Raw genomic sequence first — 27,243 nt, forward strand, 5'->3', positions numbered from 1 at the left:
AAAAAAAAAATTAAAAGGATCACAAACATCTTTATAAAAACAAGAAATGTATGCTTAAGTTATCATTTGTATGATAATGGGAACATCTTTGAAAAAGGCATTCTAAAGATGAGCAGGCCACCATAGAAGAGTCTCTTTGCCTAGTCATCATTTAAGAATCAAGGAAATGTTGAATGTTTGTGTCTCAATTTTATTTCTCCTAAATTTTATGAAGAATGTGAAAGCATCAATGCTACAATTGCCCAATAGTTCTGTCAGGAAACCAAAATTAGACCAGAGAGAAAACAGCATCAGAAAGACTGGGTTGGAAGAGACATCACGTGTTCTGAGTGTGAGAGCATCTCTAGGGCTGGGTATGCTTCAAAAATTATTCAGAAGAAATGTCCAGACCTCATGTGAGCATTGCCCTTCTCTGCTGTTCTTTAAAGTAGCCCGTCTTTTTTCAGGGTTCTGCATTAGTCTGGAAGTGTGCTGCTTGAAGGAATTGATTCAACAAAATTAATGCAACTCTTAGATCACCACACTTTTCAGGCTCATGCAGAATCATGACAAAACAGAAGCCGCTTTAATGAATAAAAATGTTGTGCTCCCAGGAGTCTCTGTAGGGAGGGTCAAAAAAGTCAAGATGGCAGACACAACTGCATGATCAAAGCTATGGCCCTCTTTTACAGATCCACATAAAAAGGAGATGGGTCTTCCACTGTGCAGTTCCTGAAAACCCAATGGTGGGGTTTTTGAACCCACCACCAGCATGGATGCCAGAGGGTCTGAAGCATTTCTTCCACATGATTTTTTAAATGTGCATAGCCTTAAAGTCAATATAGTGATGCAATATAACATCTGTGTGGATCAGCACAGAAATGGCTTTTTGTGTGAAAGGACTTCTCAGCTCATTTCTGGCATGATAAAATATTCTTGGATTGACCCATTAGCTTGTATGTGCTTTCAGCTGCTGGATAACAAGGGGAAAAGAATAGATTCCACCAATCTGAATGTTGCCCATACATGTTTTATCATAAAGCCAATCCTCAAAATTAAAATGTTTTGAATTTCCTAAGTCTAGGAACAAGGACAATATTTTTTCAGGAAAAAACCCCACATTCACATACTTCATATGCAATAAGTAACAATGATTTTTTTTTTAACAAAGGTCTGTGAAAAAACACATGAACATTTAAGTTCTAATGGGGATCAACATAAAAGAAAACAACTTGTTGCTAGCTAATTACATTTTCATTCCTTTCCAGAGATTATACGTTTATCCTTCTTAATGAAAACAATGAGGGGTGTTTGTGATTAGAACTCTCTGTTTTTACTATGCTTGATGACTAGCTGAGTTGAACTTGCTGAGTTGCTTTCTCTTACTTTACTGAGATATGTAACCATGGAGGGGTTTGAAGAATCCGAGTAACATAATTTAAGTTCTGATACCAAAGGATTTGTTTTCAGAGGGAGTTTGCAAGCATAAATGGGATCGAAAATTCTACTAGGTGTGTCTCCAAGTCTGAATAACATTATATTCTATCCCTTCTCCTTGACTGCTCTACCTTCCCATTCTTCATCAGCCATGCCAATTTAATCCTAGATACCTTGTCAACATTTATCAACACTCTTTAATTTTCTGTGGCTTGCTTTATTATAAGCACTTAGCAAAAATTACAAATGCCCTCATAAGCAGAACTCAGGACTTTTTTTTAAATTGATTTTTTAATTTTAAAATGATAACAAACAAGGAAAACAAAGAAACACCCCCAAAATAATGTTAATGCAAATACATACATTCTCAAAAAAAGAAACAGCACATAAATAGTACTTTAAAAAAGGGTGAGACAAGAAAAGAAAAATAAAGTATACATTACAACTGTTACAATTCTGTATATACTTATCTAATGTAAATATAATTCAAGTACATATATATTTATTTCTAATACATATATATATATATATATATATATATATATATATATATAACTGTCATTCATCTTTAACCTACTATGTTTTGTATAAATGATTTCCATATTTCATCATACTTGTCCTTACAAAGTCTACATCTATAGGCAATCCGCTCATATGTGGCAAGTGCAAATAGGTCTTCAATCCATTGAGTGAATGGGACCATACATTTACCTTTCCAATGCTGCACTATCAATCTTTTGGCCATAGTAAGGGCATGGAGAATCCATTTATATTGTCCAGCTGTCAATTTCCATGTAATAGGTATGTAATTCAAAAGAATATTTTCCTCTGAAAATTTTAATTTTTGTCACATAGTCATATTTATATAATCCACTACTTTCTCCCAAAATTTAGTAAGTATTGGATATTGTAAAAATGTGTTTTAAAGACGCATTATCCTTATTACACCTCCAGCAAAATGCTGTCTTAGACCTTTTTTATTCAAATGTAGTGGAGTCCAATAAATTCTAAACATTATTTTTTTTTTTTGTATCTCTTAGTTTAAGGTCCATTGACACTCTCTGTATAGAAGTTAAAATCCCTTCCCATTGTCTAGGCAATATAGGAACCTCTAATTCTTTATCTGCATATCAAACTGATTTATTGATAACAAATATCTATAAAAACTAACTAGATTTTTTTTAGTTTTAAAGGATTTAACAAATTGTTCTAGTATCTCAGGTGTCTCTGAAGCTGAAAATGCTGCTGGTTGAAACAAAGTTGTTAACAAATGTTGTAGTTGCAAATATTGCCATTGGGCTACATCTGATAGTTGATATTTATCTCTTAACACAGCGTATGTTAAAATTCATCTTCATCATATATCAGTTGCTCCAAAGTTAATATCCCTGCCTCCATCCAATTTTTCCATATCACCATCTTTTCCCCAATTTTTAGAGTTGGGAGGCAGAACTCAGGACTTAAAAATGAATTGGGAGAAAGGGAACACATCCCGAATATAAGTCATAGCACAATAAGGACCTTCTAGGTGGTGGGTAACAGTATGCTGGCTTGCAAGGTAATCTCTATTTCCTAGTTTACATACAAGATAATAATTCACAGAATCAGTGGGAGGACAAGCTTACAAGTAATCAGCATGGTGTTGTTATTTATGAAAACAAAATGGGACAGAGTGTCACCCAGAAAAGCCAACAGTTTTCACAACATCCAAAACACATTAGAGTTTCACAATGTATATTGACACACACACAGGTGTAGGGAAGAGTGTGTGTGTGTATCCCCCAAATCCTGCCTCAGTATGATAGTGATAGTGAGATGTTCCTGGGTGGGATGAGTGAAGAACATTGGGAGTGCACACCAAAAGTTTATATTCCCTGCAGGATCACCCAAGGCATGAATGCCACCTCAGCTATCTAGTTAAAACAGTCAGGTACTTTTATTAGGCAGCAGCAATATAGGAAGGTTCTGGAGGTGGGTGATCACTTTAGTGACAATGACAAAGACATCATTTCATGCTACATAGGGGAAGGCAGTGGTAAACGACTTACATATTTGACCATGAAAAATACATGGATAGATGAAATAAAGTGACTGACAATGTAGTCCTGGATAATGAGCCCCAAAGGTCAGATGGCATTCAACATAGTACTGAGATCTTTCAGAGAACCCCTGGTATTTATAATGTGGCTAGACCAGTGTTTCTCAACCTTGGCGACTTGAAGATGTGTGGACTTTAACTCCCAGAATTCTGGGAGTTGAAGTCCACATATCTTCAAGTCACCAAGGTTGAGAAACACTGAGCTAGAGTAGTGATGGAGCTAGATTGCTGAACGTAGAAATGATCTGGAAGCTCTAGTACCAAAAGTCAAGGTGCACAATGAAAAAATGGGACAACAATTAAATATCAAGAAGGCTAATGACAAGAGATACATCAGCCAGCTTTAGAACTGACTACGAAGACACTGAAGTGGTAGATAGGTCTTGCCTTTTAGGATTGATTATCAACAGTAAAGGAACCAGAGTCAAGAAATATGTTGCAGATTAGCACTTAGACAGGCAGCAATGAAGGCCTTGGAAAAGATATTCCGATGCCGTGAGTATGTATACTAACCACACAGGTGAGCAGTGATTTTCACTGTGATAGTCAATGGAAACAAAAGTTGGACTTTGAAGAAGCAGTATAGAAAGAGTGGTGACACTTTTGAACTTTAATATTGGAGAAGATTGTTGAGAATACCATGGATAGTCAAAAAAACAAATAAATGGATCATAGAAAAATCAATCCAAAGTGAGAATAAATTCTCACAACGCACAAATGACCAGGCTCAGATTATTATAGTTTGGACACATAATGTGAAAACCCAACTCCTTTGAGAAGTCCATGATGGCGGGAAAAGGTGAAAGGAAAGAGAAGAGGTTGACCAGCAACAAGGTGAATGGGCTCGATTACAGTAGCAATGGAGCACCAGAGAATCTGAAAAGCTAGGTTGGGGATAGATCATCCTGGGAAAGATCTATTCATGTGGACCTTAAGACAGCCATAGGGTGCCAGACTAGGAGCAGGGAGAACCATATTCTTGTCCTTCCTCAGTCTCAGATGCCAACTGGAAGACATTGGGCAGTCACTCTCTCTCAGCCCTAGACTGGAAAGTAAAAAAAAAAAAATCTAACCTAAGGTGTACCTGCGTGGTAGATTATTGTCTATAACCATCAGAGGAGAGGCCTTGATTCTATTCATCCTGCAGTGGCTGATGATAGTAGTAACAGTACTACTACTACTAATAATAATACACATAAACAAACATTACAATCCTATAATGCTTGTTTCTCTGAAGGCAATGTTCTACCTTTAGTAAGAAGCATAATTTTCTACTGAGTAGAAAAATAACTTTCTGACTGAATCTCCCTAGGGTGATGGGGGAAGAAAAACCCTTAAGTTATAAAGGAGGAAAGGAAGGTCATAAACTCAGCTGAATGTTATGAATCTGACAAGTGTAGGAAAACAGAGCATAAGCTTAGCAAAATCTAACCCCACCCTCCTCTCCTACTTAGTTCAGATAGATTCAAAATAAATAGTGGCTCATTTCATGTTTTATTCTTTAATAAGGGGGTTTAGCATTAAGTGAAACTCTATTCACAAAAAAAAACAATGTAAGAAAAGTAGGTTTTTGAAGTCTTCATTCTCTCAGGCTGCCTGATACTCTGAAAATTCAAGAAGAGGCAGAAAGAAAGGAAAGATGTTGTAATGCCAATTGAAAGAAACTATCATCCCAAGAATAAACAATCAATTAATGGAAGCCTTGCTGCAATCTTTCCCTATCTGGCAGATTTTTGATGTGTTGGACTACCAACAAGACCCTTCTTAGTCATCATAATCCTTCATTACATTGGGGATTATGGGATTTGTAATTTAATACATCTGGATAGTGTGAGGCCGAGAACGGTTGGGGTGTTGAGGTGTGTTGAAGTCCAAGATTTGAGGGAGAGCGCCAACGGGGAAGAACTAGAGCAGACCATTAGGAATGTGTTGCATATAGTATATGACTACACTGCTACTACTGATTGACAATAGATTAGCAACAATAGTAATATTTTTATCCTGGGCAAAAAGGGATACAAATTGAATTAACAAAGAACTGTAGCATTAATAAAAAATAGCAGTGCCTGGAATAGCATTCTCCGTGCACAATGCTTTCATCAAATGATGACCATGACCAAATAATAATATAGAATAGGAATGCAGGAAGCGATGTTATACTGAGCTGGATTATTTATCCACATACCACAATACTGTCAACACTGATGGGAACCATCTCCCCAGGATTTTCCAGAGATATCCAAAATTGACATTAGGCATCAAAGTATGAGCCCTTCATGCATTATGGCCAAAAGGGAAGGAACCATCTTCTCATTATACTTAATCCATTCAGACTTGTCTCTGGAGCAGGGATACTGTAGGTAGATTTCCTGTCTGACTCAGTCTTCAATATGACTGCTTACAAGACAGTTGCATCCCATTAACATATAATTAATCTCTGATTGTTCTTAAATGTGGATTTAAATACAGATTTGCATATAGATTTAAATGTATTTTATCTGAGAATAGACATTTCAGAGACTGCAATTCAGCAAATTCCACTGAAGTCAATGAGACTTTCTTCTAAGTCAAAAAGCGAAGTGCTGGGGACTCCAGCCCTTGGGGGAGAAGGAGGGTGTGCATCTTCTCTGTGACATGAAGTATAGAATAATACATGGCAATCCTGAAACCAGTGCAAAGGTCTTTTAAATGAAGAAAGGATACTTGTTTTTAATTTTTCTATTTCTATCATTTGTAATTAAAATCTAAAAACTACATCAGATTTAAGGTAATATTTTAGAAAATGTCTTTCTTATTAGCACCTTTCATAATTTGGTACCATAATTTGATTTACTGTGACATCAGTTTTGAATACATCCTGTAAAAAATTGTAGTAAAAATAACCTTATTAGCTTTTATGGACAATCCATATAAAACCACAGGAATATATACTGTACTAATTAGATTTTAGAGCACTGATTTCCAACATTAAGTCTCCAGTTGTTGGACACAACTCTAGCACCTAGCCATTGTCATTATATCTTGGACAACAGAATTTGAAATCCAATTCCATTTAAGACCCATGACTGGTTATCTCTCCCTAAAGGCTTCTTCTTATGCTCCAAAGTCTGCCCTGTAAGTATGTAGATCAGCTGTCCACAAAGTAGTGGCCTCTAAGATAAGAGTGGCCAAGAATTGTAGGATAGCAGTGCAACACATCTGGAAACTACCAGACTGTGGAAAACCCTTTGCTGCTCATCTTTCCAGTGAGCTACATAGAAGAGCCATAAAAAGAGAGCCTGCCATGCATCCTTTTCCTGTTGTTTACATACTGTGGGAAACTCATCCTGTGTGTGTTTGTATGTCTCTCTGTGTGTGATTTTTCCATCTACAATCTTCCATTGTTCTGTCTTCTAGCAATCTATCATTGGCAACACAATCTTTTTCATCATACAGAACTTCACCACTGAGTGTTTATTAGCTGTCTGTGTTGATAGAAAACTCTTTTTTTTTTTACTTGATGATGTCCAGTATGTGTTATGTGGGCAAAGCGCTCATGAATTAACAGGGACAAAACCTCATTTAAACAGAAACTGTACAAGTGCTTTTAATGTTGCTCTAGAAACATAATGCAGTGTATAATTAAACCAAATGTTTACCAATGGCTATTTAAGGAAGATATTAGCGAGTTAGTCCTGGAATTCTGACTCCACATTTACATATTTCCATTCTGTATCATGTATATGCTTGTAGGCAATTTTAATAACTTTGCCATAGAAAGATTCTATTCTAGCATAAAACATATTTATTCAGCTCTTCTTCCCAAAGGAGCCCAGGTGCACAAAAGAAATTCATAATAAAACAATGTACAATATATCAATAATCAATGGAAAAACAATAGAAGCAAAAGAAGTGCTACGTTCAGCTGCACAGTAAGTAAAACTCTGCATTAAAACAAAATCTGTTAATTGGCATTGTGCAAAAACTCTATTGCATTTGAAAAAAAGCCTTTTCCTTCCATTTGATAGAAGAGTTTGCTTTCAATTTATTTCAAAGTCAGTCAAGCGTACTTGTATTTATTTAATTAGGAGGTGCCCATGGTATATGTGAAAACCTGTATTTTCTTGTACAATCATCTCTCCAGCAGTCTGCATCCCTTCTGGCTTTTAGGCGCATCTGCAGAAGGAAGAGTCAAAAAAAGTCAAGATGGCAGCCACTGCTACCTAATTGAAGCCCCATTCTTCTTCTTTTTTTTTTTTACATGAATCTTTTAGAGGTCTTTAAGAGGATCAACAGGCATGCAGACAGAGATGATACAGACTTTCAAAAGGCTTTAGCCAAAGACTCCAAGGATACTTTAGCAGACATGTACTGCAATAAGAGCAGAGATTGTCTGTGGATTGGTAATGGGTTAAAAAGCAGGATGCAAATAAAGTAGGAAGAAACAAACATAGCTGCTGAGGACTTTTATTTGTAGAGGTCCTCAGTAGACATAGGGGGGGACCAGAATCTAACTTGTTCTGGAGTCGGAGGTAAGCTGGACAAGTTTATGGAAAACATGGAATTATTTGGAGCAGTTAAAACAAAAATGGGCAATAAAGAAAAGCTCTCCAGTGGGAAGAACATATATTAAAATTGCACATGCAGTGATTTTGTGATGCTCATTGGGCAAAAATCATTCTTACTTCACAGACTAGTATCTGGCTAGTGGTGATGAACCAGGAACAGGATGGCAGCAATGCCAGATGAGGGCCTAGAGGTACAATCAAATCTAACAGTAGCCCAATACTTTGGTACTTCTGTCCTTTAGCTACGTAAGAGAAAAGAGTATGAACATTTTTAGAAGACTATTGCAGAATTGCTCCAGAAGTTCAAATATACCAATTATTTTCTCAGGATGCTCTCAGGATGGGTAAAGAAATAGTCCTGCCTATTTCTACTTGAAATAGCAAAATCCCCCAAAACATCTCCTTCTTCCCATTGCTAGAACAGTTTTATATGTTTGCAAGACCCATTAAAAATTAAACAGTGAATGAATATATAATTGCATGTACATTCTTGCAATTCTGCCTAGAGTTTAGAAGATGAGCTAATGTATGGCATGCTGAGGTTTGCTAGCCTGTCATTTCAGTTGAGAAACTGGGCTTGTGTTCCAGGTGAAGAATTTGCTGTGAGCTCTGTTTTTATTGAACAACAGTTCTCACCACAGAGGCTTAGATAAATAATGTGTTAATATGGAGCATAAAACTGTTTTGGCTATCCCTTTTATCAGAGGTTTTTTTGGGGGGGGGTCAACAGCAAGACCATCAACAGACAGGGAGGTTTAAGCCTTCTCTTTCTCAACATGTGTTTTCTAATTCCAATTCCTTTATAGCTTCCTGTAACTGGCCTTGTGGAAGTGAATGATTTTATTGCAAATTGCTATTCATTTCATGGTTGGAGAACACAGGAACCCTCAGCAAAAGGTGCTGAGTGCTAAGATTATTTTAAAATTCCAGATTTCCAATTTAAAAACCCTTTTTAAAAAGGGCTCATAGGGGTGTAGAGATAGGAGCATATATCTGGGGCATGGATGAGAATGGATCTCAGATGGCAGGAACCCTGGAATCCACCAGACTGTGCTCCTCCTCTTTCAGGACAAGTGGAGGTCCACTCAGAGTTGGAGACCTTTTCATTTCTGGACCTACAAGCTTCCAACCTATAGTGTTATCTTTACACAAAGTTAAAGCTACTCTTTCAAATTATTTTCCCTTCTCCTTAATTCTCTTTGCAAACATAATGCTTAATCAGTTACTATACTAACTGTTCCCTTTTATCCCACAGTTACTACTTTATACAAGATTCTTGGTGAAGGATGTCAGGATACTTACTGAAACATCCATGGCTATATGTTGGTTGATATTATCAAAGAACTCCCAAAAATTGATGAAGCAAACCTTCCCTTTGCACAAATCTCACCATTTGAAATGAATAATATGTTATCACAGCTTGATATAGTGAAACCAGGAAGCAGCATGAATACAATCAGAATTTTTCATATTTCCAAACAATAGTCCTTCAAAAGCATTCATCATGTAACGAAATTGCAAAGGACAGGGAATTAACAGGCAATCCTTGCCAGCAATGCATTGGACTTGTGTCTTGAACAGTAGGGAAACAGACTGTGCCTTTGAGATTTTGCTTTGGTGTGTTTGTTTATTGACTAAGATGACAGCATCCTACATAACTGAGCAATCAGCTTGGGATCAGTTAAAATATTCTGCATTATTCTGAAACAGAAGGACAAAAGTAAAAACCTGTGATGTCAACAAATGGGAGATGGTCTTTTGAAAATCCAGTAGATTGGGGGGAGATCCAGAAGAAAAACTGCCAAACCAGTTATATTTTCTTCTAGCTCTTGGGCTTATTACCTAAAAAGAAAAGAATGTGTCCCTTTCCCCGCCCCCCAAAAACCCTAATTATATAAATGAAAGTGGCAGTATTCAGACTGCATCCTGGCTAGAAATGAGTCATGCAACAATTATTCACTAGCGATGCATATACCCAAGCCAAATACTTTAAATGCAAATACAGGGTGGGTATCCAGATGCTCCCAGAAAAGGAAGTCAATGTGTTCAGCTGGAACCAGCAAGGTATTCCCTCAGTGTATGTCTTTTTAGTATGTTGCTGTAGGAAGAGAACAAATACAGATTGTTTTGATAGCTATTGAAGGATTTGTGGATGAAAAGATCCTGATAGTTATTATTTCCCATCCAGAATAATGGAATAATACAACAAGAATGATTTACAAGTAATCAAAGAAACTGAACGAGATGGTTCTCATATATTGCATTTTCATCTTGCTCTTCCTCCAAGGAGCTGAGAGCAGCATTTTACCCTAAGAAAGACGTCCATGGTGGAACATCTCCTTCCAACCCAAAATAAAAACTACTTCCTTGGTCAGAGGAATTTAATTTTATGGGAGAGTCACTTTAAAGCAGGGATGACCAAGTGACCATTGTAGTAGCTGAAATGGATGGTCAACATACCCCATTGCCACAGCCACTATTCATGTTGCGATGTCAGCGTTGTGAATTGGGTGATTAAATTGAAATGGATACACATAGGCAGGGACAGACTACAGTGGCAGGCTCCTCCCAACAGCCAACACATGCTCATTTGCAAATCTCAAGTAAACTTCTGCCCATACAGCTAAATACCAACATAATACTCACTGCGAGCTTGCTGCCCGCGTACCTCTCTGCATTCTGTAAACAAAGCCAGTTTCTGCCAGCATGGCTAATGTTGAGAAATGCTGGAAGCTGCAATTTAATGACATTCAGAGGGCTGCAGGTTCTTGGAGACCAATTGTATGCCTTCCTTATCTAGGAGTTTGCATATCTGTGCAGCAGGGAATTTACTCCATTGTGTATAGGAAATAATAATAGTAATAGTAATAATAGTAATAATATGATTTTGCATGAAAGCCTTTAGTTGTGACTTCAACTCAGAATTTTCTAGGGAAATGTAGTGATAAACAGGAGAAATCCAGCAAAAGCCAGTGAGAACAAGACACACAGGCACCCAGTTAGATCAGCCTCCTCCTTCAAAGTGGGCTATCTGCCTATTTTTGTTCTTTGATAGCTGGAAATAGCCATCTGCTATGCTGTAACAAATACAATCTCAAAAGCCTTATCTTTTTGACAGAACGAAGAGCTCTGTAGGCTGAAGATGGCAAACAGATGCAGAGGGGTATTCTCATAAGAGACAGCAAATGGAACTGAAAACCCAGGGTTGTGACCACCCATACTGAAAGCAATGATCCAAGGGAAATGAGGCATATATAAATATCCACTTGATAGTCATGGGATATTTGGAGGAAAAGCTGCTTTGGCTTGAGATGTTTGAGATTTCTAAGCTATGGTTTTACATCTGTCCAGGCCTAAATTTTCTCACATGGAAAAAAAAGAAAGGGAGGAAGAAAAGAAAGACAGACAGAAGAAAGGAGACACCATAACGTTCTATTCCTAAAGATAACTTCTGTATCTGATCTATTTTTCTTCTTTTGTATGTTGGAAATGATCACAGAGGAGGGGAAAATAAGCTGTGCTCTGCTGCTTCAGAATAACAGACCTAACAGATCTCTCCAAGATAGTCAAACTCTTCACGGCAACCAAATGCAATAAAGGGAGACAGAAAATGATCTCCATAAAGCCATAGACTAGCCTGGCAGAAACAAGATCAGCCCTACCAAGAGCCTTGTACGATCCTCTCAGAAACTTGTAATGAAGGTGACAAAGATCATGGAGGAATGTGATGGGAGGACTCCCAGAAGAGGGAAGCCAATAAAAATGGAAGCTCACTACTGCCACCTCCATCAAGAAGTGTCAGTTGGGCCTGGCAATTACTAGAAGCAACTTGAATATAGGACCTCCAGCAATCCAGTCACCCAGTGGAGTGAAATCACTCAGCTGAAAGTTGCAACTGGCAGCAAATTGAAGATAACCTTTCCCTTGGAACAGCCCACCTAGTGTATTTTATCTTGTATTTTCCTACCCATCACCCCATAATCTTACCACTGTTCTCCATATCACCATCAGATCTACCAGTGATAACCTGTTCTCCAACATTAACCAAAATGTATGCTTTCTGATAACTTAGTATGTTGTATGAATCCAGCCAGTGTGATTTGTAAATTGCGGTTTATGGATGTATACTGTAAACCCAACGAATTGTGGCTTACTCAGTAAACTATAGCTGTGGAAACTATGGCTTAATATGCTATTAGAAAAAAGCCAGTATATGGAACTAGGAAGAAGCAGGGAAGCTGACAGAAGACAGAGGTAGGGCTGGAAGTGCATACCCCATACCTTGGATCCATTCGCTTGTAATCCTTCTCCCATTTTATAGTTTTCATGAACACCTCCAGGTACACTTGAGATTATTGTTTTTGAAATTATCGGTTATAGAATGTCTGCTCTTTAAAGGTATTACTGGAATCCTTGCAACAACACTATGATTGGCAAGATGTAAGGTTGTGCTACTCTATTCAGCTATTTTATCACTGTTGGCTTCAATTCTGTTAGGCTGTTACTACCATTACTTATTTTTAGTCAATTTAATGTGTAGGGCTCAATTATTGAATAAATTGTTTTTACAATTAAATGGCCATGATAAACAACTTCTAAGGCAAACTGGATTGTACAATGTTCTGTATCTTTACTCAATTTTGTTTAACTGTACAATTACCATAGCTTTGCAATATAACTATTACATTATAAATCAGACTGCAATACTTATCTGCTACAGTTTTTAAAAACATGATTCAGGTGGCATGCCTATTTATGTATGCAAACCTATTTCTCTGCTGGAGAATTTTAAATTCAAATTGCGAGCCTAATATTTAACTGCAACACACTTTTATGGTTTTGAAGAACAGCAATCATAAAATTGAATCACTTCACAAATGAGGATATGACAGGTTCTAGGAATATTGTGCAAAATACTAGAAGAAATGCAAAATCCAGACATGGAGGGGGACATAATCTAAACAGGAATCTACAAGAAAGAAAATGTTACAATGTGTGATGGTAGTGGAACTATTGATGGAAATCAACAATATTGAGATTAGGAGAGGAGGCTAGTTACTGCTGGGGAATTATGAGGACCTGGACATTTCTCTAAAAGATCTCTTAGATATCATAATAATGCTTTAACATTAAAATCACCCTTACCTCTTCTAATTGCTGGTATGGAATGTACCTAATTGAAAGATTCTAACAGAAGAAGCTGTTAGAATTTTTACAATCCACAAAGGGGAAGTGTCACTTTGGCTAATGTTCAAATACCACACAGATGGAGAGAGGAAAGGTCTTGTGGGGTAAACTAAGAACTGAAAAGTGTCCCTAGTACAGAGAAGAGGCAATTGGCGGAAGGAACAGCATGGACTTGATGGAGGACTGCACAAAAGAACTTGAAAAAAGGACAGAAGGGGCAGAAACTTGAGATACAAAGGAACTAATGAGATATTGGCCTTTAGGGTAGGGAAACATAAAATATTTAAGGCCTGTTGCAAATGCTAGGAAAGCAGGTGAAAAAGGAGAAGCCATAATGGAACAGTATGTTGAAAACCAAGGATCAGAGTGGATGAAGAAAGTATAGCGCTGAAAAAGGTCAGGGAGAAAAGTGGTTTGGCCTCAAACACTGTTCACCAAAGGGGCTATGTACAAGAAAGACTTTGAACTCATCGCACACAGATAAAAAATTAGGCAAAGTAGATGAAAGAAGCTGAGGAGGGTAGATGAGGGAACTAGGAATGGTTGCTATGTCTAAATCCTAATGGAGCTGTTGTTTCTGAACAAGGTTTTATTGTGCTATCTCCACCTCATGTATAGAATGTTAGAGATGATGTTTTCTTCCTTTGATGGTTTCTTGTGTTTTCCCACCACTTCTTTCATCCTTCTTGTTGTTCTTACTAGGAAAAGTTCATTAAGAAGGGAAGGGAATTATAGATTTATAGTGCCTCTTGATACAGCTGGCTACCTGGAAGCTGCTTAGGAAGGGTAACTTCTAGTATCACGGAGATAATGGGACCTGATGATAAAGGGCAAAGGAGCTCCAGCATGTATGCAGGATGCCTGACAGGAGTGGAATGTCACATTTAAGGCTAAACAGGAAACTCCTTAGCTGTATGCTCTTCATACATATCATCTGAGTAGCCAGAATTGTATAAATTAAATAAATGAGAAGCTTTTGATGATTTGCATCATCAGGTTGAAAGGCTGGATTCTTCCTCCCTACTGCTGAAATTGCCAGATTTGCTTATAGGTTTGGGAGTTTAGTATCTCATGCATATGGCAGATCAAATGCAAAAACAATGGATTTGAGTAGGCTGTGTCCTAATTTACTGTTGCTGCCAAAATAATTGCTGTTTGTTATTGCCTCCCACTCTGGCTGGAACAGGCCACTTGAATATCACATATACTGCATTTATAATGCCACATTAAGCTCTGGAGAAGGTCATCTTCATTTGCAGATGCTTTTGACAAAGTGGCTGATCACTGGAGATGCAGCTGTTGCTGGATGCTAAATAGATGTGCGATTATTGCTTTATTACAGCAGGCTCTCCCAGCTGCCAATCATTCTTCCTTTGGCAATCCTCCAGATTAAAACACCTGGCAAGTAACACTTTGCCAGTGATAACTCACATCTAGTAATGCCCCTTCTGCCATTAGGCAACATGGTGGAGTCAACTGCTCTGCGTAAAAAGTAGCCGCAATCTTCACTATGGCTTGAGAAATTTTATATTCATCATGCTGAACCACCCCATCTGAATCAAAATGTGTAAGTAGGATAATCTGGCTCCAAATGAACCCCATGTGCTGCACGGAACTGTTATGTGATGTCTGTAATGTTTTGTATGTCCTAAACATTCAGCAGCATTTTAGTATTATTGAATTATAGCAGACTTCCCCATGCACCTCTAGTACGATTTCAACTTCCAGAATGCCCAGCTAGCATGGTAATCATGCTGGTTGCAAGTCTGCATTCCAGCACATGGGGAGGCTGCCATATTGGGGAACACCGAATTAAAGTGTTACAAAGGTCCCAATTTAACCATGACTTTAGCGTGATTAAAGATAGAAAGTGATTACTGTATGCATTATTTTATGAGTTATTGGCCAGGTGGAAACTTTTACAGAATGAATGGTGATTCATTTATTATTCGAAAATCAACAGGGAAAAGCACTTTTTAAAAAGGTGGGTTCCATTTAAATGACAGTAAACAAATGCCCTGTTTATTGTCTTCTTGCTGCTTCCAGTTGTCAGAATTGGCAAGCGTAACCAGCTTGTAGAGATTCATTCAAGCCCTTGCTTGCCTGGTTTTTAGCAAATGAACTTCTAGGATCCTGTCTTCCTGTCTCTGCTCTGACTCTCCTACATTTGAATCAAGCCCAGATTGTTAAAACTATCAAGCAGAGCTGAGAAAGTTAGCAGGTTTATGCATTACGGTAAGTTCAGGCAGAGTGGGTGTGCTGCTGGTCCCTTCTATTAAATGTCGTCACCTTATGGGACCTAGCAAGCATGCCTTCTCTGTTGCAGCACCCACCCTTTGGAACATCATCCCCCAAGAAATATGGATGGCACCCTCTCTCCTGGGGTTCCAACAAGCCCTTAAAATCTGGCTTTGGGCCCAGACCTCGGGTTAATGTGTTGGGAGGGAGGGGCTTGGGTTTAATGGTGGTTTTTAGACCATGCTATCTTGCTTAATTTTATGTTTTTGATTGTTTTAATCATTAATTATATTTTGTAAGCTGCCCAGAGTCCACTGGAGTGGGCAGCTACATTAAATCTAAGTAATCATAATAATTTTAAAGAGCTGATGTAAGCTCCTGTGGAGGCTGAATCTGACTATCTGATAAATGAGAAGTTTGGGAGAAAAGCCGGTAGGGCTATCCTACTCCACAGATGAAGAAAATGTAAGTCAGAAGCTATTTTCAGATGGAACCTTCATGAAAAGCTGTAACCTGAATCAGATTGAGCACAAGAGGTCCATTTGCACCCAGCTTCCTGGTCCTGTTATTCCAACTAGTCTGTCTAGCCAAAAAATACAGTTTAACTTATTTTCAGAGGAATGTATCCAGGAAATCAATCTTTAAAATAACACCAAAACAAAGATAAATTTTCACATATAATTTTTTTCCAAATTGCAAATAATACCCTAGAGTTTTTCAGGGGTTTTGAAAGAGAATAAATTATTATATAATTTATAGGAAGAGGCCAAATTTCCCTATCCTTGACATTTGTTCAAATATTGCCTATACCCATTCAGGTGGTGAACGTATTTCCCCATCTTTGACACCAACTGAAGGCGGGTAATATAAAGCAAAAAGCCCTGCCTTCTTTGGGAATTGGTGACATCATACTGTCACTGATATTATTCCCTTTCTCTGGCTCTCTTTAGCAGAACAGCAAAGCACTATACCATGTCTTTAAGCAAATTGCTCAAACATTTGTATTTTTTTTCCTATGATCATATATTTCTATGCAATTTCTGTTTTTATTTTCATATGTATTAGTAATTACCTTGGATCTGATCTCATTTCCTATTGTATTAGCAATGCGTTAAAATAACAGATGCTCTTCTTTCTCCAGCTTAACAGAGAAAAACAATCCAGAGTCCACCAGGTCAATAAGCTTAATGCAAGATGACAAGATGAGCAAGGAAGAAAAAAAGGTTGATTTGATTATCCTAGGAGGGGTGGTTCATATCTACCATTTGCAACAGTGGAAACAAAGCAGAGCCCTATTCCAAAGTTGTATTATAATATATCATGAAAACAGTTTTATTCTCAAAACATCTAGCAGTTTCATCGCCATAGGTCTTCAAGAATTTGGTGACCTTCCAGGGATCGATTACCCTCTGGAGATTTTTTTTTGCAAGTTGTTAGTTACAACTATACTTGGTTGCTACCTGAAGAGGTAACACAAGTAGAAAACTGGGAGTGTTCTGCTGTTCTCTGTCTCAAAATGGGGGCAGAAGGCATGTTCTTATTTGAGCCCTAATCATCGGCACAATAAGTTTAATCTCATATATACTCTGACAACCATTCTAGCGTGCAAGCCCTGTTGTACAATCTAGGAGAAGACAGTTATGATGTGATCAATAGGCCTTTCCATCTCACCATCTGTAATGCTAGCCATGTCAACCAGAAAATTTCCCAGAGTACTCAAAAGTCCCTTGGATTCCATAAGTATATCAAGATGGATTACGTTAAGTCTGTCAGCTCTTTGGAACTGGGAAATCTTTGCCCTTTTTCATTTCATCAGGAAAAGATCTTTTACTATGACAAAAGAAATAAAGAAAGCTGCCACTCATCCAGTTTAAATACGGTGGCCAGAATATGTCCGGCAGAATATGGCAGGCTAGTTCAATATTGAAACAACCCTATGATTGTTGGCATGGCAGTTAATGGGCCATGTAGGACCTTCTATGGCAGCCCCAGTTTATCAGATGCAGGTAAATGCCCTCTTGCCCTACCTTTGCATTAAGTTGATCCGTAAAAGAAAGACTGCAAACCAACTGAGTTCAAAGAAGCTGCCATACATTGGACAGGTATCCCCACAGTTGAATTATTTAACTAAATTATTTTTATAGTTTCATATATTATGTGTATGTGTGTATGTACATGCGCACACACACACATATACATACATACATAAGTTGGTCTGATGTTCTTTAAGGAGGAGCAAAAGCTTTAAAGGATTTGCAGTATCTTCATGGGTACTTATCATGAATCAACATGATGCAACAGGCCTGCACCGATGTCCACCATAACCATTTGGACGCAAAGGGAAGGCAGTAGCAACAGCTGTAATTCTGAGACGTTGGGAAGCAAATAGTGGGCAGGAACTGTTTTCTGAAGCATGATTTTTCCAGAGCAGAGCCAGGCTGCTGAGACACAGCTTCTTGCACAGAGCTGTTACTATGATCTAATTATTCTATGTCAAGTGTGTGACATCTGGTGATATGCCAGAGCATCAAAGTAACTTACGTACTCAGTCAACCAAACAATCCATGGCTCATGAAGACAGCAATACTTACTCATCTCCAGGCAACTCTAAATCTAAAAAGGAAGGGTTGATTTAAGTGCAAAGTATTTGTTCCAACGTTCTCAGTTGTCAGTGTGTAGCCTGATTCCCTGATTGGTTTCTCTGAATTACAGCATTTGGCTTTGATTTATCTTTTTTCATGCACAGAATTTTTAAAGCTTGTTTCTCAAGATAGTGCTTCATTTAACCTGGTGTACATACTCTTTTTAAAGACACTTAACATGGAACTTTAGCCTGTTAACCCTAATATATCTGTTCCCAGGGCACCAGCCAAGGCAACATCCCTCTTTGTATTTATTCAGGAAAAAAATCACTGATGGATTTAGAAGATGTCAGAAGTCCATGCCTGAACATGCCCAAATGTGGTGGTGGTGAGGATAAGAAGGGAAACTTATCCTTGGTGACCTCCACCAATTTATTAGTCTCTACCATCACAAGCTGAATTGTTTATCCAGTTCTTGCCTTTCCACTATGTGTATCCACAGGAAACAATCATATCTTCTCCCTCATCTGGGTCTTTCTTACACCTCTTGGATATGCAGAATGGGACAACTAAGCCACAGAGAACTGATCCTTTAACTAAGATGACAGTAGAAGAATAGTGCCGATAACTCAGGCCTCTTGATGGGAGGGCTGATTTCAATTACATGGACACCACCATCATGGGAATTAGACATGAGATGCAGTAGTTACATTCTGCCTTATGTCCTCCTTGCAGCTGTAGTGATGGCATCTTGTATGCCCTTGTTTTCATTCCTAAAATGTGTGCAGAATATTATCAGAAAATGGTTGCGCTCATCCAATTCCAGTCTTTCTCAATATGTGCCTTTCAGGTTAGTTGGATTTATAACAGTTGTATTCGCCAACTGGCATGGTCTGGGAATTTTGGTGGTTGTAGTTCAACACATTTAGAAGTCACCAGATTGTTAAACACTACCCTCCTCAACATAAAGTGAAAAATTCTAATCTCATAAGACTTGGATAATTAAGCAAGGTCTTGCAAAGGCAACTGCCACATGCTAAAATATCAAGAATCGAATCACATGGAGATTCAGATCATCTCCCTTAATAACTACAAATCTTTCCATTTTGATGGATGAGTCAATAACTAGTGTTCATTACAAGAATGATAAATTTCTACTCCCTTCAAGTGTTTGTGGTTGGCTGATTTGTTCATCCCTACATTCCGTGTTCAGTTTCTTTTACAGTTTCTTTTTTCAAGTCAGTTGAGCATAATTATGTATTAGAGGACAATATAATAAGCCTCTCAAGAAGTCAGCATGCCTCATCATCATGGTTACAAAAGTATGATATTCGACAGGGTTTCTTAACCGTGGCAACTTTAAGACATGTGGACTTCAACTCCCAGAATTCTCCAGCCAGCATATGCTGGCTGAGGAATTCTGAGAGTTGAAGTCCACATATCTTAAAATTGCTAAGGTTGAGAAACCCTGATATATAGTATCAGAGTAGTAAGGTTTTCTTTTGATTGAAGATTCTCTAAAAGGTGTTTAATTGGATCGATTAAATGATATTAAAAGCAGAAAAGGACAGGAGAGCTCAGATGGATGTTTTCCTGCAAAGGATTGAGATATTGCTTCTGTGAATTGCCATTTGCCCATTCTACTAATGTTCCATTTGTCCAGCCTCTTTCAACTTAAATTATTATACTTGAAGTCAGCTCAGCAAAAATTGCAAATAAGTCTTGACAGCAAACTTTACCAAAGGGACAAAATAGCATGCACTGGGAGGTCATAAGAAGGAATTAGAAGCTAAGAGGAAATATTTTATTTTTGAAGAAAGGAACTGCAGCACTGAAATATCATTCCAAATTTAGGTATGGAAGAAAAATGGGCACATCCATTTATGTGTGTGTTTGTGTGTTTGTGTATGTATGTGTATGTATGTATGTGTGTGTATATATATATTAGTTGGGTTATATATATATAACCCAACTAACTGAATGTGAAGTGTTGAGGATGGACCCGGTACCACCAGATGGCATAGTCCAAGAGTTCTATCACCAACTGAACCCCTCTTCTGATCCTTTCAATATAAGCAATTGTGAGTTCATTATGGTATGTGTCAGATGAGGAGCAAGATGGTTTGACATCTCATGCCCTCAGTCTCTCTCAAATGGATTACTGCAATGCACTCTTTTGGGGGCTGTCTCTGAAGACTATTTAAAAGCTGCAGTTGAAACAGAGTGCATCTGTCCATTTGCTTCTGGGTGCATTCCACTTTAGCAGAATAACATCTATATTGTGGGCACTGCATTGGTTAACTATAAGTTTCTGGGTACAATTCAAAGTGATAATGATGACCTAGAAAGCCCTTTATGGCTTGGGTCTTTGTTATCTATGGAACTATCTTCTCCACGTCTGCCTATACTGTGCAGTCAATCCATGACAGTGTGCTGCACTCTCTTGCTGCCCAGGAACAGACCTTTCCAGTCAATCCTATGGAAAAGCTTGCCCCTACAGTTAGAAAGACCCATTCATTGTCAGCTTTCTGGAAAATAGTTATTATAATTGTCTTCTAATGAGGTTTTGAGACATAAGACAGTAGCTTTGGGGTCTGCTAAGTATTTTTATCTAATTGTTTATTTTATAAATGATAAATTTTATGCTGATTATTTATGCTTGTATTTTTCTTTTTCCTATTTGATGTGAGGGACTAGATTAGTGGTATGAGTAGAATAGCATCTAAAGCCTTTGAGAATCTCTATCTCTACAGTCTTTTTGCTATGGAATACTCTTATTCCTTCATTGCAATCATCTGAAAACATTTACTATTATTTCCTTTGTTCTAAACTTGTAATGACACAACCAATCAAGGGGCACAACCCATTTACCATACCCAATCTCCAACATGCATTATACTCCACGTAGTGGTTTCATCTCCTCAGTTAAATTATTTTCTCAGTTAGATAACCTAAACATCTAATAGATAAAATGAACAATTAACGTTGGGAATAAATCCTATATGGGACAATCGCTCTCATAAGATGTTCTCTTAAGATGGCTAAGGAAGGCTGCTCGGCCCAAGGAAAGCAATATATAAACATTTATAAATATATAAACATTTTTAAACATTTGAATTAAATGAATGAAGGGTTCAAAATTAAACAGACATTGAAAATCTTGGAACCAAATGTGTTCTACTCATGTACTTTGATCAAAGTTTACCTGTATTTGGGACTTTTCAGGAATCAAAAACCAAGCTATTAATATTATTTCTTCCTGGTTGGTAAATCTCTTTGAGTGCAGTTGGTAAATCCCTTGAGTGCAGAGGATCATTGACATAATAAAGTGTTCCCTTGAAATCTATCCCTGCTTATAGAAAACTAGCACATCACTGAGACTTAAGAAAGCCCTGTTCCCAGCTTCTAGTTTTCTATATGAAGGAAAATTAAATGGAGAAATATTCTTTAAAGGAGTTCCCTTTAAAGTCTAAAATGGTAAGGATTGCCACCTCAAGAAAGATAGGCAGTTGTGAACATGTTTCTCGTAAAAAACAGGATAAACAAATGCTCAATAGAACATTGCTCTGTCTACATGAACAGTAAAAAATGCACCAAGTATTCCTTCTCAAATATTTTTTAAATACTCACAAAAGTCATACATGCTGTATGATCCAGAAAGTAGCCATATATTGGCCCATGGGGCAGGGAAAACAAATGCAAATTCCATAGCTGGGCAACCATAAAAGAATGTGCAAGCTTCCAGGAATCCCAGAATTCTTAATCAGCTAAAATACATTTAAAAGGCAGGGGATTCTAAAGAACCAAAATTAAACCAGATATTTTTAAGGTACTTCCATAGCATCAGCATCCTTAACAGTTCCTTCAAACCTTTAGAAAAACTCTCAAACCACCACAAGAATGTTCTCACTGGGAACAGGACCTGAAATGATAAGTATATCCATAGACATTGTTCCAGCACTTGAATAAACTGAGGCAAAGGGTACCCTAGGACAATTGAGGCTGCTCAGATTGGTTTGTGATTGCTGCCTTATTTGGGAGCAACAGCCTGCTCCATAGTAAGACCAGTTTCCCCAAGCTCTGTTCTGACTTTTCCATCTTTCCAATCTCAGATGTTTGACTTGGAGGATGCAGTGCTCACAAGGACTGGGTTGTTTTCTTGCTTCTGGGCCAAGTCAAGGGTTGAAGGGATAGGAATGAAAGAATACAGTTCTGCTGCCATCGGTCAGAATTCCTTGGATTGGTCTCATTGAACTCTCTATTCTCATCCTGTTACTGCTGCTCCTTACACAAGGACCCACCCAAAAAGAGCCACAGGGCAGAAGAGAACCAAGAAGCTCCCCGTTTAACTACTGACTCAGATCAACAGATGCAAAAGGGTAAGCGGGTTTCTCTGATAAAACCAGTCCTGAAGCCACACTGAAAAAGGCCTTGAAAATCACTCCCATCTCATTGTTGCTGGACATACAGCTGATCAGCTATTGTTTCTCTAGCACTTTGCCCAGGCTTTATAAAACAGGACCTCTTTCAAGAGCCAAAAGAATAAAAAAAAATTGCCCGTGGGAGTTCTGACCAACAGATATCAAACGTTCTATTTTGATCCACGTGGGAAAAATACAAAAGCTAATTTTTTAAAAAAAAAATCCTCCTAGTATTATTGATTCTGGGACAAAATAGATAGGAGACTTTCTCTTTAGGATTTCCAGATTTCAGCCCAAAGAATGGGAACTTATTCTTGAATATGCTGATCAAACAGCAGATTAGGAAGCTGTCACTGCTCCCATCTTTTCTTTGGTTGCCAAGCTTTCACCTTCAGTGACAAGGGCTGGCTGATGGCAAGTACACTGCATTTCAGGTAAAACAGGGAGTAGAGCTGGTACTGGGGAACAAGTAGAGTTGAAATTTCTGACTTGATCTTTGGGACCAGTTTATTGTCTGACAGTGTTTAGAAGGATAGAATTAGTGCAACAACCAATCTCTCCAGTAAAAATCAGTGGTTTTGCTATTGGATTTTGCTACTGAATGCAGTGAGGTAGTATTTGGGGAAGTCATACAATGGTTTGGGGTGAGAGCATAGCTCACATATTGCCCACAACTGCTTTTAAACCAACTTCATGCTCAGAGGAACTTCCCATCAAAAAGTCAATGAAAGAAGCAAGAAAGTGGAGGAAACAGAGGCCGGCTGACCAGGAAACAGTGTGTGGCGATTTTATTTGCATATGCTTAGTTTAATTATAAACTGAGTTAGGGCATGGAAATACATGAGCCATGGACTCATGGGACTGAATTAGGAGATTACTTTTTATATACTGAAAAAAAAAATGCAGTGGGTCACTATTAGGCAAATAGTGTTACTGGTGGCCTACAGTAGTTGGAGAGTATATTGTCAAGTACTTTGGTGAACAGAACATTTAAGACATTCATTTGCCAAAATCCAATTTGTGGTATTTTGGATAATAATTGTATACTAGGCCTGGGGAAGATTCGACCCCATAGGTTCTGATTCATCAAATCCATTTGATTCAAAGTGTCAAATAATCTGATTCAAATTATTGAATGGATTTGAAAGTCTACATTATTTAATTCGAAGTGTCTGTTCAAACTAATGAATTGGTCAGTTCAAGTTGAAAGTCCATTCTGAACTTCCTATCACCCAAATCAGATCATTCAGTCCAAATGGCATTCCGTGGTTTGATTCAAGCACCAGGGATGGCATTAGGAAAAATAATGCTCTTTCAATGCAACTTCTGCCTTTTGTCATCACCCAGAAATCAATCTGGATGGATTTAAAAAATAAATAAAAGTGTTCCAGCTTAAAATGAGTGAATTATGGAAATAAGTTACTGGACTATTATTGATTAATATGAACTGCAATAACTGCAGTGCTATTATACACACACACACACACACACACACACACACACTAGGAAGAATTCTAGATTAAATCTCAATGAGGGATTTCAAAGTTTTGACCTAACCACATGCTATTCCACTTTTATTTTATCCACCCACCCACCCACCCACCCACCCACCCATCCATCCATCCATCCATCCATCCATCCATCCATCCATCCATCCATCCATCCATCCATCTATCTATCTATCTATCTATCTATCTATCTATCTATCTATCTATCTATCTATCTATCTATCTATCATCTCTACACAGACACACACACACACACACACACACACACATTCTAGATTAAATCTCAGCCAGGGCATTCAAAGTGCTGACCTGTCCATCACTGCTAAAATGTATTGTTCCACAATACCTTCTGAATGAATTCCACTGGGACCTAGTATAGTTGGTCTTCTTTCTTCAAGTGAGTTGCTATTGAGGGTCCCTGTTTCAGGATGGTAAGGATGTCAAAAGAAAAATCTATCTCTGCTTTGGTGGAAAAAATAGTTGCCAAAGGATAGGTTATAGAAAAGATGGGTGACCAGTTACATTTGACATATATGCAGGAGATAAAGATAATTGGAGGCCTCTTTGTGTGCCACCAAATAGCAGAAGCCTCTAAATTGTGGTTAGCTACTTTATCATACCTGCCCCTGTAGAGGGACACTCTAATATAACATAATGACTAATTGCCATTAGGGACTATTATTGATTACATAACTTTTTAGGGATGACTTTTAAAAAAATTATCTTTGTAGAATGGTACTTTAAAAAAATATCCATCTGTCTTTATACGATGGTTCCACTCACAGTTGAATGCAGTCTTTACGCAATAAGTCAAAACAAGGAAGACCCTTGGCCACTAAAAGATTCCTTTCTTCTAGATTAGGGGATAGATTTCCTTTGGGCAAAAGTAAAAATAAGGGTAAAGAAAGGGAAATAGGAACTGATGGAGATTTTGAAATGGATTCAATAGCATAACCTGAAGACTGAGATGAATGATCTGAAGAGGTGGAAAGTATTTTGGAAGGAAATGTATTCTTATACTGAGGAAGGTCCTTATGGAATGAGAGACAAGAATGTAGAATAGATAGAGAAGAGAATGAGGCCTGGTTACCTTACCTATAAATTTATAGGAAGGTCTGTTTTCTTAGGTATTTGCATCTTCAAGCATGTATGGATTACCTGTGTGGTTCTACAGACCAAACCAGAAGTATCTAAAGGTTTTATCTCTGCATTGGATGATAAAGAGATGTTCTCTATGCAAATCTATTTTGAGTTTGGTGGATTATTTGATTTTTATATCCCTACAACCTGTTTAATACCACCTTGAAAATCTTCAATTTGAAATGAGGGATATAAATTTGGTAGAAGCTTCCAAATTGTGGTTAGTATGTTCTTCACATGTTTGATCCATAAAGAACACTCAGTCTAAATCTAACCTAATGAATTCTGAATAAGAAGACACATATGAAAATATTAGTGTATCATATCCCCTTAAATAACTTGCCATTTCAGAAATTTAAATGTAGAAAGATTAATATCCTCTTTCACTTAGCACCAACTGCAGTAAGTAATTATGGTTATCAAGGAGTGAAGCCAGAATTTTAGGCATTTATTAACTGCAACAGACAGATGTCAGTTTCCCCAGTATGAAGAAATATGATAATAAGAACATAGTTGCAAAAGGAAACAGAAACCAATGATGCATAGCTGCAATCTCGAAGAAACATTAGCAGTCTTGTTCTGTGTAATTCTGGGGGCTATTTGTAAAGTATAGCTATTTACTATTGGTATGGGTGCATTTTTAGACAGCTAAGCATTGACCTCAAATAATGTACAAAAATTAATTTTTAAAATATTCAAAATCTTTTATTACATTAATGACAAATGAGGTTTACTATGTTATTCATTAATTGATAGCTATAATATTCAGTATAAAAAGGATAATTAAAATATATTTCAAATATATAAGATATGCCGTAATGCTTATTTTTGAACTTTAAAAATGCATATTGCCTATGAGTTCCCTCTATTTCTTTAAATGGATGATGATGATGATGATGATGATGATGATGATGATGATGGTTGGTTGCACAGTCAGCCAGATGTTTAGACTGGATTTGGCATTTTTATCCACCTATCAAGTCCTTCCCAAGGACCTGGGATAGGCAGATGTTGTTGTTTGATGATGTTAAAGGTATTGTCACAGGATGAAAGCTATTCCAAGTAAAGCTCCCTTTTGCAATTGACTGATGGTGATTTTGTCAATGCTGATGGCCTTCAAGCGGTGCTCCAGCTGTTTTGGGATTGCACCTAAGGCGCCTATAACTATTGGTGTTATCTTTGCTATCTTTTGCCATAGTCATTCTACTTCTATTTGCAGGTCTTTATATTTTGTGATTTTCTCCAGTTCTTTCTCTTGTATTCTGCTCTCTCTAGGTATTGCAACGTCCACTATCCAGACTTTTTTGTCTTTCTTATCAAATTATCATTATTATTGTTGTTGTTATACTATTTGTTAGCCAAACTATAAGTAATAATGTTCCACAAAACAAGAAGCCAAGATACATTTTGTGAGTTGTGTAAGCATTTCTTGATCAACAATGTGAATATTTCTTTAGCTTTCAAGCACAATGATGCCTAATGCTATTCTGCATGATTCATGCATGGCCCTTTGTCAGCAGACTTTCAAGCAGATTTATTTAATTTATATCCCACCTTTATTTAGTACCACTCAACATGGTTTACATAATGTTCCCTCCTCCTATTTTCCCCACAATAACCATGTGAGGTGGATTGGGCTGAGAGACCATGATTGGCCCAAAGTCACCCAGCTGGCTTTGATGCATAAGGGAGGATTAGAAGTCATGGCCTTCTGGTTTCTCATCCAGCCCCTTAACCATTACACTGAACTGGCACTCAGAATTTCACATCCTCTTTTTTCTCAATATTGCCTTTTCCCAAGAGTGCAACTGCTTTCAGTGATTTAGAAGACAATCTATGTCTGTCAACTTGGAATTAAGTCTGATTTAGTTCACTGAAATGTATTTGTCATTAAGCGGGCTACAACCTATACCCACTCATCTAGAAATAATCAGCATTCAGCTCAGAGGAACTGATCTCTGAAGAGACCTATAGATGTTGCATTGCTAGGTCTGTCTGCAATACTTCTGATGGCAAATTCAGATTTGCCAATCAATTCACATTATCATTTTTTCCAGTACATACATTGCTTTGTGACACATGGCCCCAAAGGTGGCCTAGAAATAC

At 37.7% G+C, this 27,243-nt stretch overlaps 1 long non-coding RNA gene across 2 annotated transcripts; it reads right to left on the reverse strand.

Annotated features, from left to right (window-relative positions):
• Positions 1-3,682: 3,682 nt before the first annotated feature.
• LOC148217118 (uncharacterized) lies at positions 3,683-11,572 on the reverse strand. Of its 2 annotated transcripts, XR_015796581.1 has the most exons (4): positions 10,708-11,572; positions 10,065-10,159; positions 8,179-8,303; positions 3,683-7,669 (listed from the first exon to the last, which is right to left on the reverse strand). It is a non-coding gene; the product is annotated as an uncharacterized LOC148217118 (long non-coding RNA). The 2 variants fall into 2 exon arrangements; XR_015796582.1 differs by lacking the exon at positions 10,065-10,159.
• Positions 11,573-27,243: the final 15,671 nt, after the last annotated feature.

The sequence above is a fragment of the Python bivittatus genome, unplaced genomic scaffold, assembly GCF_059951505.1.
Source record: "Python bivittatus isolate LINGU-HERP-01145 unplaced genomic scaffold, Pbiv_v1 ctg000020_np1212, whole genome shotgun sequence".
Classification (NCBI taxonomy): Eukaryota; Metazoa; Chordata; class Lepidosauria; order Squamata; family Pythonidae; genus Python; species Python bivittatus.